This window comes from Hordeum vulgare, chromosome 7H (genome assembly GCF_904849725.1).
Source record: "Hordeum vulgare subsp. vulgare chromosome 7H, MorexV3_pseudomolecules_assembly, whole genome shotgun sequence".
Classification (NCBI taxonomy): domain Eukaryota; kingdom Viridiplantae; phylum Streptophyta; class Magnoliopsida; order Poales; family Poaceae; genus Hordeum; species Hordeum vulgare.
In genome coordinates this window covers 160,530,784-160,543,089 of record NC_058524.1, presented here as the reverse complement: position 1 = coordinate 160,543,089, position 12,306 = coordinate 160,530,784, and the positions used below count along the sequence as shown (strand labels likewise).

General features: G+C 46.5%; 1 pseudogene; it reads left to right on the top strand.

Annotated features, from left to right (window-relative positions):
- The window catches only part of LOC123407619, an 88,134-nt pseudogene extending 79,470 nt beyond the window's left edge, over positions 1 to 8,664 (top strand).
- Positions 8,665 to 12,306: the final 3,642 nt, after the last annotated feature.

Sequence of the window (12,306 nt, the reverse complement as noted above, 5' to 3'; positions counted from 1 at the left end):
GGGACGTGGGGGTGCCGAGTGATAAGACACCGATGGTTGTGGGATCAGGACTCCGTGCATGATTGCGCTAAAATGCGACGTACCTCGTGCGGGGAGGGCGTCGGTGTCCAGTGGCGCATCCTGCAGCCACGCCGAGTAGTCGACAATGAAGCTGAGGGAATCGAAGAGGATCTCTCCGCCGAGTGTCATCATGTTGACAAAAATGCGATAAATCTCCAACTTAGCCAGATTTTCTAGACGCGCAACCCCACGGTGGGCTCCAACTATCGTGGGAATGACCCTGACAATAGTACCTATGGGTACGAACGACGGGGAGAAGTCTAACTAGGCGCAGCAGATGTACGAGTTCAAGCCCCACTCGGAAGGGTAACAGTCCTACGTCTTGAGCCTTGAGGGTGATGTTTTCTTATGGGGGTGCCAAAGATTACAAAGTGTTGAAACCTTGAGCTGGAGCCCGGGAGTGGCTTATATAGTTGCTGCCACGACCGACCGAGCTTCATTACAAGGCAATTATTGCTAATAAAAAGGGAAGTTACTAGAAACAACAGCTTTAACCCTTGGCGTTACTTGTAACATGAGTCTTCCCTGCACTTCATGTGATGGCTTAAGTCCTTAGCCGTTGTAGCCTCTTTGGTGCCTTCACCTTGCTGCGGTCCGAGTGCCAAGATGCGTCCGACTGACACAAGGTGGTCGGAGTGACTCCAGGCAGGTAGAGTGACGATTGCTGAATCGAGTGGGGTGGAGGTTGTACAAGTGACTTTAAGGACACTGGTGTCCGTAAGGGGTCCTAGGTAGGCCTAAGGAGCCAGGTCCGTAGGCCTACCCCTAATGTACAACCCCATGATCGACCAAGTCTTTTCCTGCCTCATTGGCTCGGGGCCAATAAAAACCTGCTCGGAAAGCCTTGGCCACCAGGGTCCGAGAGGACGCATGATGTCCACAGGTTCCCGAGTGGATCTCGTGCACGATCTGTAGTCCTTCCTGTGGGGAAATGCATTTTTGAGTGACTCATGTAAAACTCTTCTTGTATAATTTGTATCCAAAGACTTCGAAAGCTTTAGACTGCCAAACGATTTGGCGGGCTTCCTCTTCATCTTCGGGGAGCTCTTGCTGGAGCAAGTAAGCTAGATAAGATTGTGTTCATTTTGGCGTGATGACCAACACCTCGTGGACGAGATTGACCATGACCAAGACGTTGATCTCAATCGGATTATACGGACCGATTGCTTGTGGGGGCTCTTCGATGAAGGGATCTTCCTTGACTAAGGTGGCGCGTAAATTTTCGAGGAACACACCCTTCGGAACGACCTTCTGAGTGGAAATGATTTGTGCCAAGTCATCAGCCGCTTGATTCTTGGCTCGGGGCATGACGTGTAGTTCCAACCCTTCAAAAAACTCTCCAGTTTCGTGACTGCGCTGGAGTAGAGTGTCATTGTTGTGCTTTGAATGTCCCATTACTTCATTACTTGATTGACAATGATATTAGAGTCACCATAGACCATCAAACGGGAATGCCGAGTGAGATGGCCATGCGGAGCCCGTACAGGAGGGCCTCGTACTCGGCCTCGTTGTTGGATGAATCGAAGCACATAGTTCACTTGGTCTCCCCTGGGGAAACGAGAACCACCCCAGCCCCTGAGCCAATGAAGCATTTTTTATCCATCGAAGAACATGGTCCAATGCTCGGGGATGCCCGGAGCCGGTTTCTCTTGCTCTATCCACTCGTCCAGGAAGTCTACCAAGGCCTGAGACTTGATTGCCTTCTTGGCTTAAAATTTGATGTCAAGTGGGAGGAGCTCAATCGCCCATTTGGCCACTCGACCAGTAGCGTCCCGATTGTGAAGGATTTCAACCAGGGGGCATCACTGATGACAGTGACCCAGTGAACTTGGAAATAGTGGACTACCTTCTTTACTATCAGGTAGATCCCATAAACCAGCTTCTAGTAGTGCGGATACCTTTGCTTTGAGGGGGTTAGTACCTCGAAGATGTAGTAAATGGGCCTTTGAACCTTGTGCACTTTGCCCGCTTCCTCATGCTCTACAGTGAGTACGGTGCTAACCAGTTGGCTAGTGGCAGCAATGTACAGGAGCAAGGGCTCCTGGCTGCTCGGAGCGGCTAACACCGGCTACGTGGAAAGCAGAGCTTCAAGTTAGTTGAATGCGACCTGCGCCTCGTTCTTTCACTCGAATCTGTCGGATTTCTTCATCAATCGATAAAGAGGTAGAGCCTTCTCGCCAAGTCTTGAGAGGAAGCGGCTCAAGGCTGCGAGGCAACCCGAAAGCCTTTGCACATCATGGATGCGCTCCAGTCGGCTCATTTGGACGATGGAACCAATCTTGACGGGATTGGCATTGATACCCTGTTCAGAAATGAGGAAACCGAGTAGCTTTCCAGTCGGAACACCAAAGGTGCTGGACTGAGCTTAATCCCGAAGCATCGGAGGATCGCAAAGGTTTCGGCGAGGTCGGCCAGAAGGACAAAACCTTTCCTGGACTTGACCACGATGCCGTCCGTGTACGCTTCGACATTCCCGATGATCTGTTCTTGTAAGCACTTTTGGATCATGCGCTGGAAAGTCGCCCCAACATTCTAATCTTGAGGCCAAATGGCATCGTGATGTAGCAAAAACACTTGAACGGGGTGATGAAGGCCGTTTTTATTTCATCAGGCCCATACATTCGTATCTCGTGGTACCTTGAGTATGCATCTAGGAACGACGGGCGTTCACATCTGGCAGTCGAATCTACTATTTGATATATGCGAGGTAGTGGGAAGTGGTCCTTTGGGCAGGCATGATTGAGATGCTTGAAGTCGATACACATTTGGAGTGAATTTTTCTTCTTTGGCACCATGACCACATTCGCCAACCACTCGGAATGGTAAACCTCACAGATGATCTCGACAGCTAGGAGCCGGGCGATCTCCTCGCCAATCGCCTTACACTTCTCCACGGAGGAGCAGTGCAGGTGTTCCTTGACGGGCTTGACCTTTGGGTCCACTCAGAGGCGGTGCTTAGCCAGTTCCCTGGGACCCCCCGCATGTCAGACAGCTTTCATGCGAAGATATCCCAGTTCTCATGGAGGAACTAGATGAGCTCGGCTTCCTATTTCTATCTGAGTGAAGTGGAAATTTTCGTCGGAGAAGCACTTGTATCAGTGGGATGGATGTTGACTTGCTTTGTCTCACCTGCCGATTGAAAGGAGGACTCAGTCACCGGCTGTTTCGACTTGAGCAGGTCAGCGGAATCCACCGCCTTCTTGTACCCATTGAGCCCGGCAGCGAGGACCTACTCATTGGCGATCCTAGAACCTTGTTGGAGGCACTCCTCGGTGACCTTCCAACTGCCAGTCACTGTGAGCACGCCTTTCGGCCCTGGCATCTTAAGCTTAAGATACACGTAACATGTTCGGGCCATGAAATGTGCATAGACGGGCCTACCAAGGATGGCGTGATAGGCGCTTCGAAAGTCGACCACTTCGAAGGTCAACCTCTCCTTTCGGTAATTCTTCTCGCCGCCGAATACGACATTCAGGGTGATCTGGCCGAGTGATTCGGCCTTCTTTCTAGGGATGACCCCATGAAACTGCATGATCCTGTTGCTCAGCCGGGACAACGGAATGTCCATAGCTTTGAGAGTATCAACATATATGATGTTAAGGCTAGTGCCACCATCCATGAGGACTTTCCGCAGTCGGAACCTATTGACCGCTGGATCGACCACCAATGTCTGCCTCCCAGGGGTGGCAATTTTGGCCGGGTGATCCAATTGGTCAAATGTGATGGGTGTCTTCGCCCAATCGAGGTATCGTGACAGCCAGGGCCGCCATGTTCACTTCTTGATTGATAACTTTCAATCGACTCTTGCTCTCGGCATCAGCAAACATCATGAGGATCCCCTCGATGTTCGGATACCAGGAGGCATCCTCTTGGTTGTCCTCATCTTATTTGTCCCCGGAGGGTTCTCCGCCCATCTCCTTCTGGAGCAGGCGGCAATCTCGAGCCGTGTGCTTGATGGGGATGGTCTCCCCGTCTTCATCCCTCCTAGCGTGAATTAGACACGGCTGGTCCAAAAGGCTGCTCTTGGACTCGGCCTTCTTCTTGCCTGCCCAATCTTTTTTCTTCTTCTTGGGCTTGTTTTGGCTCTTCCCTGGGACACCAACTACTTCGGCTTTGCCTCATGGTTTGCCCTTTCACATCTGTTTTTCCCTCCGTTGCCCGACTGGGGGCTTCGCTAGCTCGGCCTTCACCACTGAGGAGGTTGTCTTCTTCTTTTCCATTCGCATATCGATTGGCGATTTCCATGGCCTGACTGAGGGACAGATCCCCCGATATACCAAACTTGAGGATGAGCTCCCGATACCGAGTGCCTGCTTTGAAAGTGCACACGGCCTGATGCTCGGTGACATTCTCTACCGTGTTGTGCAGTGTGGTCCACCACTGGATGTATTCCCTAAGAGTCTCTTTGATCTTCTGTACACAGCGTTGCAGCTCTGTCAAACCGCCTAGACGCTTGTAGGAGCCCTCCAAGGTCTTGACGAACACTCGGGCAAGGTTACCCCAGCTATGGATGTTACTGGGGGAAGCTGATTGAGCGACGCCCTCGCCGACCCCTCTAACATAAGGGGCAGATGCTTCATTGCGACATTGTCGCTGCCACCTATCTAGAAGGCCACTCGGTAGTCCTCCAGCCAGGTATCTGGTTTGGACTCACTGTTGAACTTGCCGGTCCATGTGGCCAATTGGTAATTGTAGGGGATGTTCGTCTCTCGGATGTGTCGGCTGAAGCATTCAAGGCCAGATACCCCCTCAGCCAGCTCGTGACCGGTCAACCACGTTCTGCGTGATTATAGACCTTGCATTGAACTAAGGGGCCTGATAGCTGTCGTCCCCATTACCCCAATGGCGATTGGGGCTTGGCTTGCGGTCATGCGGTCGGCGGCCGAGTGAACCACTCCTCGGAGGAGGTGTTCTGCTTCGGACCTGACGATCCCGCCTCCGGTCCCCATGTGGGCCTCTCGGAAGAGGAGGAGACCTACGGTGTCTTCCCAGCTTGTGCGGGCTATGATCCGACTGCACTGTGTCCGCCTGGACGGACCTGTTGTGGATGCAATTCCACGATTGCAACACCACACGATTCGGCTGCAAGGCAGTCTTCAACAGAGCTTGGATCTGTCGGATGCCTTCCCCGACCGCTGTGTCACTCGGCTGAATGGAATCAGTGATCCAAGTGGCAGTGGCCAGGTTCAACAAAGGCATCTCCATCACCTCCATGTGCCACGGGCGGTTGTTCATGAATAAGTGATGATGGATGCGGCTGGAACTTGGTTGTTCCCTCACGGCCCGAGCGTCGAGTGACTGCTGGAGTCGCTCGAGTCGCTTGCGCTCATCCAGATTGGCCAGGTGCGCGTTCTCCATCATGATCTCTTCCGGGGTGTTCCCGGTGATGGGAGTGAGGAGAGCGTGTTTGCTCCTCCGCCGAAGTTCCTCCTGCTACTGCTCTGTGAGTGGCTGCAGAACATGGTGGTTGCCGTCGCTGCGGCGACGCTCTCCACCATCACACTCGGGAGAGTTCTCCATGGTGAAACCGGGGTCGCCTCCTCTGTTCGTGTTGGCCATCAAAACCTCAGCGGAGCCTGCACATCTTTCGCAGTCAGAGTCGCCTTGTGATTTGTTGCCCTATGACGGAAAAAGACTGACGATGGGCTCATCAGAACTGAGCATAGCCACGTGCCCGAGATGGCCTCGTGGGCCATGGCGTGTTTGATCCATCGCTACAACCACGAGCGCCCGGAGCGCTTGCGATGAGCTGCAGCGGGGAGTGGGGGCACCAAGTGGTACGACATCGATGGCTGTCGGATGAGGACTCCGTGCGTAAATGCGTTCTAATGCGACGTACCTCGAGTAGGGAGGGTGGTGGTATCCAGTGGCACATCCTGCAACCACGTTGAGTCGTCGATGATGAAGCTGAGGGGACAGAAGAGGATGGACATGTTTCCAACATATCTATAATTTTTTATTGTTCCATGCTATTATATTATCTATTTTGGATGTTTTATATGCATTAATATGTTGTTTTATATTATTTTTGAGACTAACCTATTAATCTAGAGCCTAGTGAAAGTGTCTGTTTTTTCCATGTTTTTGAGTATTGCAGATAAGGGATATTAAACGGAGTCCAAACGAAATAAAATCTCCGGAATGATATTTCTTGGACCAGAAGAAATGCAGAAGACTTGGAGTAGGGAGCAGGGCACCTGCCAGGAGTCTCTGTTCTTCGGCCTATAAATTCCCAAATATCCCCCCATTGCAAAACAGAGCCACAAAAATACTTTTCCGCCGCCAGGAGCCTCTGTTCCCGTGAGATCCAATGTGGGAGCCTTTTCTGGTAATCTGTCAGAGAGGGAATTGATCACGGAGGGCATGTACATTAACTCCATTGCCCCTCCGATGATGCGTGAGTAGTTCACCATAGAAATATGGGTCCATAGCTAGTAGCTAGATGGCTTCTTCTCTCTCTTTCATCTTCAATACCATGTTCTTCATGATCTCCATGGAGATCTATCTGATGTAATACTCTTTTGCGGTGTGTTTGCCGAGATCCGATGAATTGTGAGTTTATGTTCTGATTATCTATGAATATTATTTGAATCTCTTTTGAATTCTTATATGCATGATATCATATATTAGCAAGTCTCTTCGAGTTATTGGCTTGGTTTGGCCAACTAGATTGGTAATTCTTCCAATGGGAGAAGTGCTTAGTTTTGGGTTCAATCTTGCAGTGTCCTCACCCAGTGACATAGTAGGGGTAGCGAGGCACGTATTGTATTGTTGCCATCAAGGATAAAAAGATGGGTTTTTTCATCATATCGCTCGAGTTTATCCCTCTACATCATGTCATCTTACTTAATGCATTACTCTGTTCTTCATGAACTTAATACTCTAGATGCAGGTAGGAGTCGGTCGATGTGTGGAGTAATAGTAGTAGATGCAAAATCGTTTCGGTCTACTTGACACGGACGTGATGCCTATATGCATAATCATTGACTTGGATATCTTCATAATTATTTGCTTTTCTATCAATTGCTCGACAGTAATTTCTTCAGCCACCGCATTATTTTCCTTTATGAGAGAAGCCTCTAGTGAAACCTACGGCCCTCGGGTCTATTTTCCATATTATACTTTCAGATCGATAAACCAAAAATACCAAAAATATCTTGCTACAATTTATTTACTTTTGTTTCCACAATCTTTTATATCTATCTCTATCAGATCTCATCCTTGCAAACAACTCCGAAGGGATTGGCAACCCCTTTTTAGCGTTGGGTGCAAGAGTTTGATTATTCGTGTAGGTACTACGATTGGGGCCTTCTTGTTCCTCCTACTCGATTGATACCTTGGTTCTCAACAAACTGAGGGAAATACTTATCTACTTCGCTACATCACCCTTTCCTCTTCAAGGGAAAACCAACGCAAGCTCAAGAAGTAGCAATGATCTCTCCGCCGAGTGTCATCATGTTGATGGAAAAGGTAAAAAATCCAACAACATCGGATTTGCTAAATGCGCAGCCCCATGGTGGGTGCCAGCTGTCATGGGAATGACCCTGACATTAGTACCAGGGGTACGAACGAAGGGGCGAAGCCTAACTAAGCAAAGTGGATACACTCGGATGTACGAGGTCGGGGTCCACTTGGGAGTGGTAACAGCCCTACATCTCGAGCCCTGAGGCTGATGTTTTCTTATGGGGTATCTTATATTACACGATGTTGAACCCTTAAGTAGGAGCCTGTGAGTGGCTTATATAGAGTGTGCCACGACCGGCTAAGCTTCATTAGAAGGCAGTTAATGCTAATAAATAAGGGGGTTACTAGAAATGGTAGCTATAATTTATGGCATTACTGGTAACGCAGGTCTTCACTGCACTTCATGTGATAGTTTAAGTCCTTAGCCATTGCAGCCTCTTTGGTGCCATCGTCTTGTTGTGGTCCGAGTGCCAAGGTGCGTCGGACTAACATAAGGCGATCCAAATGACTTCATGTAAGCCGAGTGAGGGAATGTTGTCCCGAGTGAGGTCGTGACTACATCGGTGACTTGTAGGACAATGATGTCCATACAGGGCCTTAGGTGGGCCTTGCAAAGCACGTCTATAGGCCTCCCCCTAATGTACAACCCCGTCATGATGCCTACGTCAGGATGCCATTCGTGGCTTGCCTAACATGGACGATGGTTAACCGTCATGTCATGGTATGCTACTTATTACTATAGTAATCTGATATCCTTAGTATTTATTAATGTGATGATATGCTGAATGTAGAATTTGATGATATGCTTAGTACATATATTAATATGATGATATGCTTATAGTGTAGTAATGTTACATGATCATCATGTTTTTTTTCCAGAAATTACCTAAGATTCTATGTGTGAGCTGTGGCATAGAGCCGGATGAACTAGGCATTGCTGGCCTACGCCTAACTACAAGGGGCTCCGTCACCACCTGTGCTTATGTAGTGCACACGGACGGGTGCACTATCTTTAGTGCGTCTGGGTGGAGCAACTTCCTCACTCGCAAGAATCTCCGTGTTGGACAAGCCGTCTTAGTCACTATCACGAACACCCCATGCCATGACTTAAGGATGATTATCATTATCGACCTCCTTTAAGTATGTTATATATAGTTTTCTCGTGCGAAATGAACTCCTTGTTAAATATGTTCGTGTTTGTGAGGATTGTCATTAATACCTACTTGTGAGCTTGGCACTTATTATTAACTGGAATGCATTGTTTTATTAGACTAGTTCCTCGTGTGCAATGCTAATGGTAAATGTTACATGCTGGGAGTTTTTTGGATGTACACAATATTCCTGGCGTGCAATGTACATTCAACGCCACTAGGCGAACGATTATAGTGGTGGCGTTGCCTACGTGACACGCCATCAGCTCGTAGAATACTACTAAAGTAGGACCCACCGCCACCAGTATTTTTTAACAATGGCGCGATATTCGTGACGTAGGGGTAACACGCGAGCAAAGCCTTTTTTGCCATGCTATATCTAGGCTTTTCTGCACTAGTGTAGAGTTTGCTACGAAAGTTTACGTAGGTGTTTTTTTGTTTTTATTTTGAGGGATAACGTTTCCGCTGAAATTTAACCAACAAAGTTCAGAATCTCATCCGAGATTACATCGATAACACAAAACCTTAAACAAATCCTCACAAATTCAAGATCGACTTTCTTCGGGAGTTGGTGAAGCTCGCGAAAGATAACCCCTATCCTATTTTAATAGGTTGTGATTTAAATTTCCTAAGATTCCCAAACAAGAAAAATCGGGGTAGTTTTGATAATCATTGGCTTTTTATGTTATTATAGACAGTCTTGATTTGTGAGAGGTTTTGAGGACTCGAAGACAGCTCACTTGGACGAACAGTCTTCTCGAACCAACGTACGAGAAATTAGATCATGTGCTAATGGATACCGGATGGGAATCTAAATTCCCTATGGTTTTCGTGCGTGCATGACCTCGTGTCGAGAGAGCCATTACCTCGTGTCGAGGCTCTCTAAAACCATGCCCCCATCCTTATAACCACTAGTTAGCCACGACCACAAAGTAGATACAAGTTGAAGTTCGAACTTGGTTGGCTGCTTCGTGATGGCTTTCATGATATGGTAAGGAGGTGTTGGAGAAACCTGTTGTCGGGATTACTCCAATGCACAAATGGAATAACAAAATACGTGCAATACATAAATTCATGAGTGGTTGGGCTAGGCATACTGTGGGTATCCTAAAAAAATGAGAAGATTTGACTGACAACTATTATAGAGTATTTAGAAGCTCCGGTAGAGGTGCGGCCGCTATCTGAAGACGAAATTGAAATCAAGAGTTAATTGAATACACAGATAGATCGACTTCGGAGAGAAGAGGAACTCAAATGGTACCAACATTCAAACTCTCAATTTATTCCCAAAGGCGATTCAGATACTTCCATGGTGTAGCCAATGGGAGACACCGGAAGAAAGTACGATTGAAGGTCATGAGCAACTTAAATCGTATATTAGAAATTATTAAAAAAGTCTGTTTGGGGCTCGAGAAGAGGGTAACTTATCGATGGTTGAGTCCCGAATAGACAATATTTCCCAGGTTTCTATTGAGGAAAATAACCTTCTCACTGCTCCTTCCTCTGAGGAAGAGGTAAAGAAGGCATTTTTCCTAATGGAACACAACAAAGCCCCGTGTCTAGACGGTTTGCCAGCTCAGTTCTATCAAAGCTTCTGGGAGGTTATCGAACCAGACCTTCTAGATTTTTTTGACCACCTCCATGTCGGACAACTAGAATTGTTTCGCCTATACTTCGGTGAGATAGTTTTATTATCGAAGGTTCATGCGGTAGAAAGGATACAACAATATAGACCTATCTTCCGCCTTAATGTTAGTTTTAAAATCTTCATGAAAGTTGCGATGATGAGGCTAAATTTGGTGGTTGATCATATGGTACGCCCTTCCCGGACAACTTTCATGAATGGTAGGAACATCCTATATGGGGTGGTAGTCCTTCATGAAACGGTTCATGAACTACATCGGAAGAAGTTGAATGGGGTAGTCCTCAAAATTGATTTCGAGAAAGCTTATGATAAATTCAAGTGGTCTTTTCTTCAAAAAAATCTTGGAATGAAAAGCTTCTGTGTAGAATGGCGCGCTCTGATCCATAGCTTCATTTCCGGAGGTATTGTGGCCATGAACGTCAATGATGACAGTGGTATTACTTCCAAACGAAGAAGGGATTCACACAAGGTGACTCATTATCGCCCATGTTATTTAATATAATGGTTGACATGTTAGCTATCATGATTGAGCACGCAAAGGCTCATGGTCAAATTGACAGGGTAGTTAATCATATTTTGGTTCATTTACTTTCCATCCTGCAATATGCCGATGATACAGTTCTCTTTATGGAGCATGACCTAGAGAAAGCGAGGAATCTGGAATTAATTCTATCAGCATTCGAGCAATTCTCAGTTCTAAAAATAAATTTCCATAAAAATGAATTATTTTGTTTTGGCGAGGCCCAAGACTAGGCCCACCTATATGCTGACTTGTTTGGATCTGGGTTAGGCTAGTTTTCGATCAGTTATTTGGGGATACCGATACTTTATGGGATACTCACAAATGCTGAATGAAAACATGTTGAGGAGAGACTACAAAAAAGGTTAAGCAGTTGGTAAGGTAAATTGCCATCTGTGGGTGGAAGATTGCTCCTCATAAATTTAGTGCTAAGTAATATGGTACTATATATGATTTCTTTCTTCCAACTACATAAAGGCGTCTTACATAGATTGGATTATTTCTGATCAAGATTCTTTTGGTAGGGAGATAGTGAGAAAAAGAAATATCGACTGGCTAAATGGAGTGTGGTTTTCTGTCCCAAAGACCAAGGAGGTCTAAGTATTCATGACCTTGAGGTTAAAAAGATTGCCCTCCTTGGCAAATGGCTATTTAAACTGCTATAGAAAATGGTGTATGGAATACACTTATAAGAAGAAAATACGTGGGCTCAAAGGTATGTTCAGAGGTATATTGGAATCCTGGGGGCTCACACTTTTCGGCTGGTCTAATGGCTATGAAGAAACACTTCTTACACTATGGATCCTTCGCTATTAAAGGCGGATCGGAAATTAGGTTTTGGGAGGATAAATGGCTAGGCAATGCTACACTCTTAGAACAATATCCGGCTCAATACAATATTGTACGTCACAAGGGTGATACTATCACCATGGTTGTGGAATCCTTTCTGCCTAATGTGACATTCAAAAGAGATTTAATTGGTCCCACACTTGTATCGTGGAACACTTTGTTACTAAAACTATCCATAGTAGAACTGTCGCAATGAGCCGATGAATTTCATTGGAACCTACATGTGAATGGTAAATTCATGGTGGACTCTATGTATAGTGCTCTGATCTAGTCAGATGTGTCATTTGATAATACTAAGATGATTTGGAAGATGAAGATACTGCTTAAGAATAAAATATTCACATGGTATCTTTGTTGAGGAGTCATTCATACAAAGGACAACCTTATTAAGAGTAGCAATATGTTTTTTGTCATCATGAAAAAACAATAAAACACTTGGTTTTCTGTTGCAAATTAGCTCGTTCTATATGGTCAGTCATCCAAGTAGCTTCTAGCTTGTATCCTCCACGTAGTGTTACTAATATATTTGGCAAGTGGTTACGTGGGATAGATCACAAGTTTAGAATTCTTCTCATGGTGGGACCACTTGTCATTATTTGGTCGCTTTGGCTATGTAG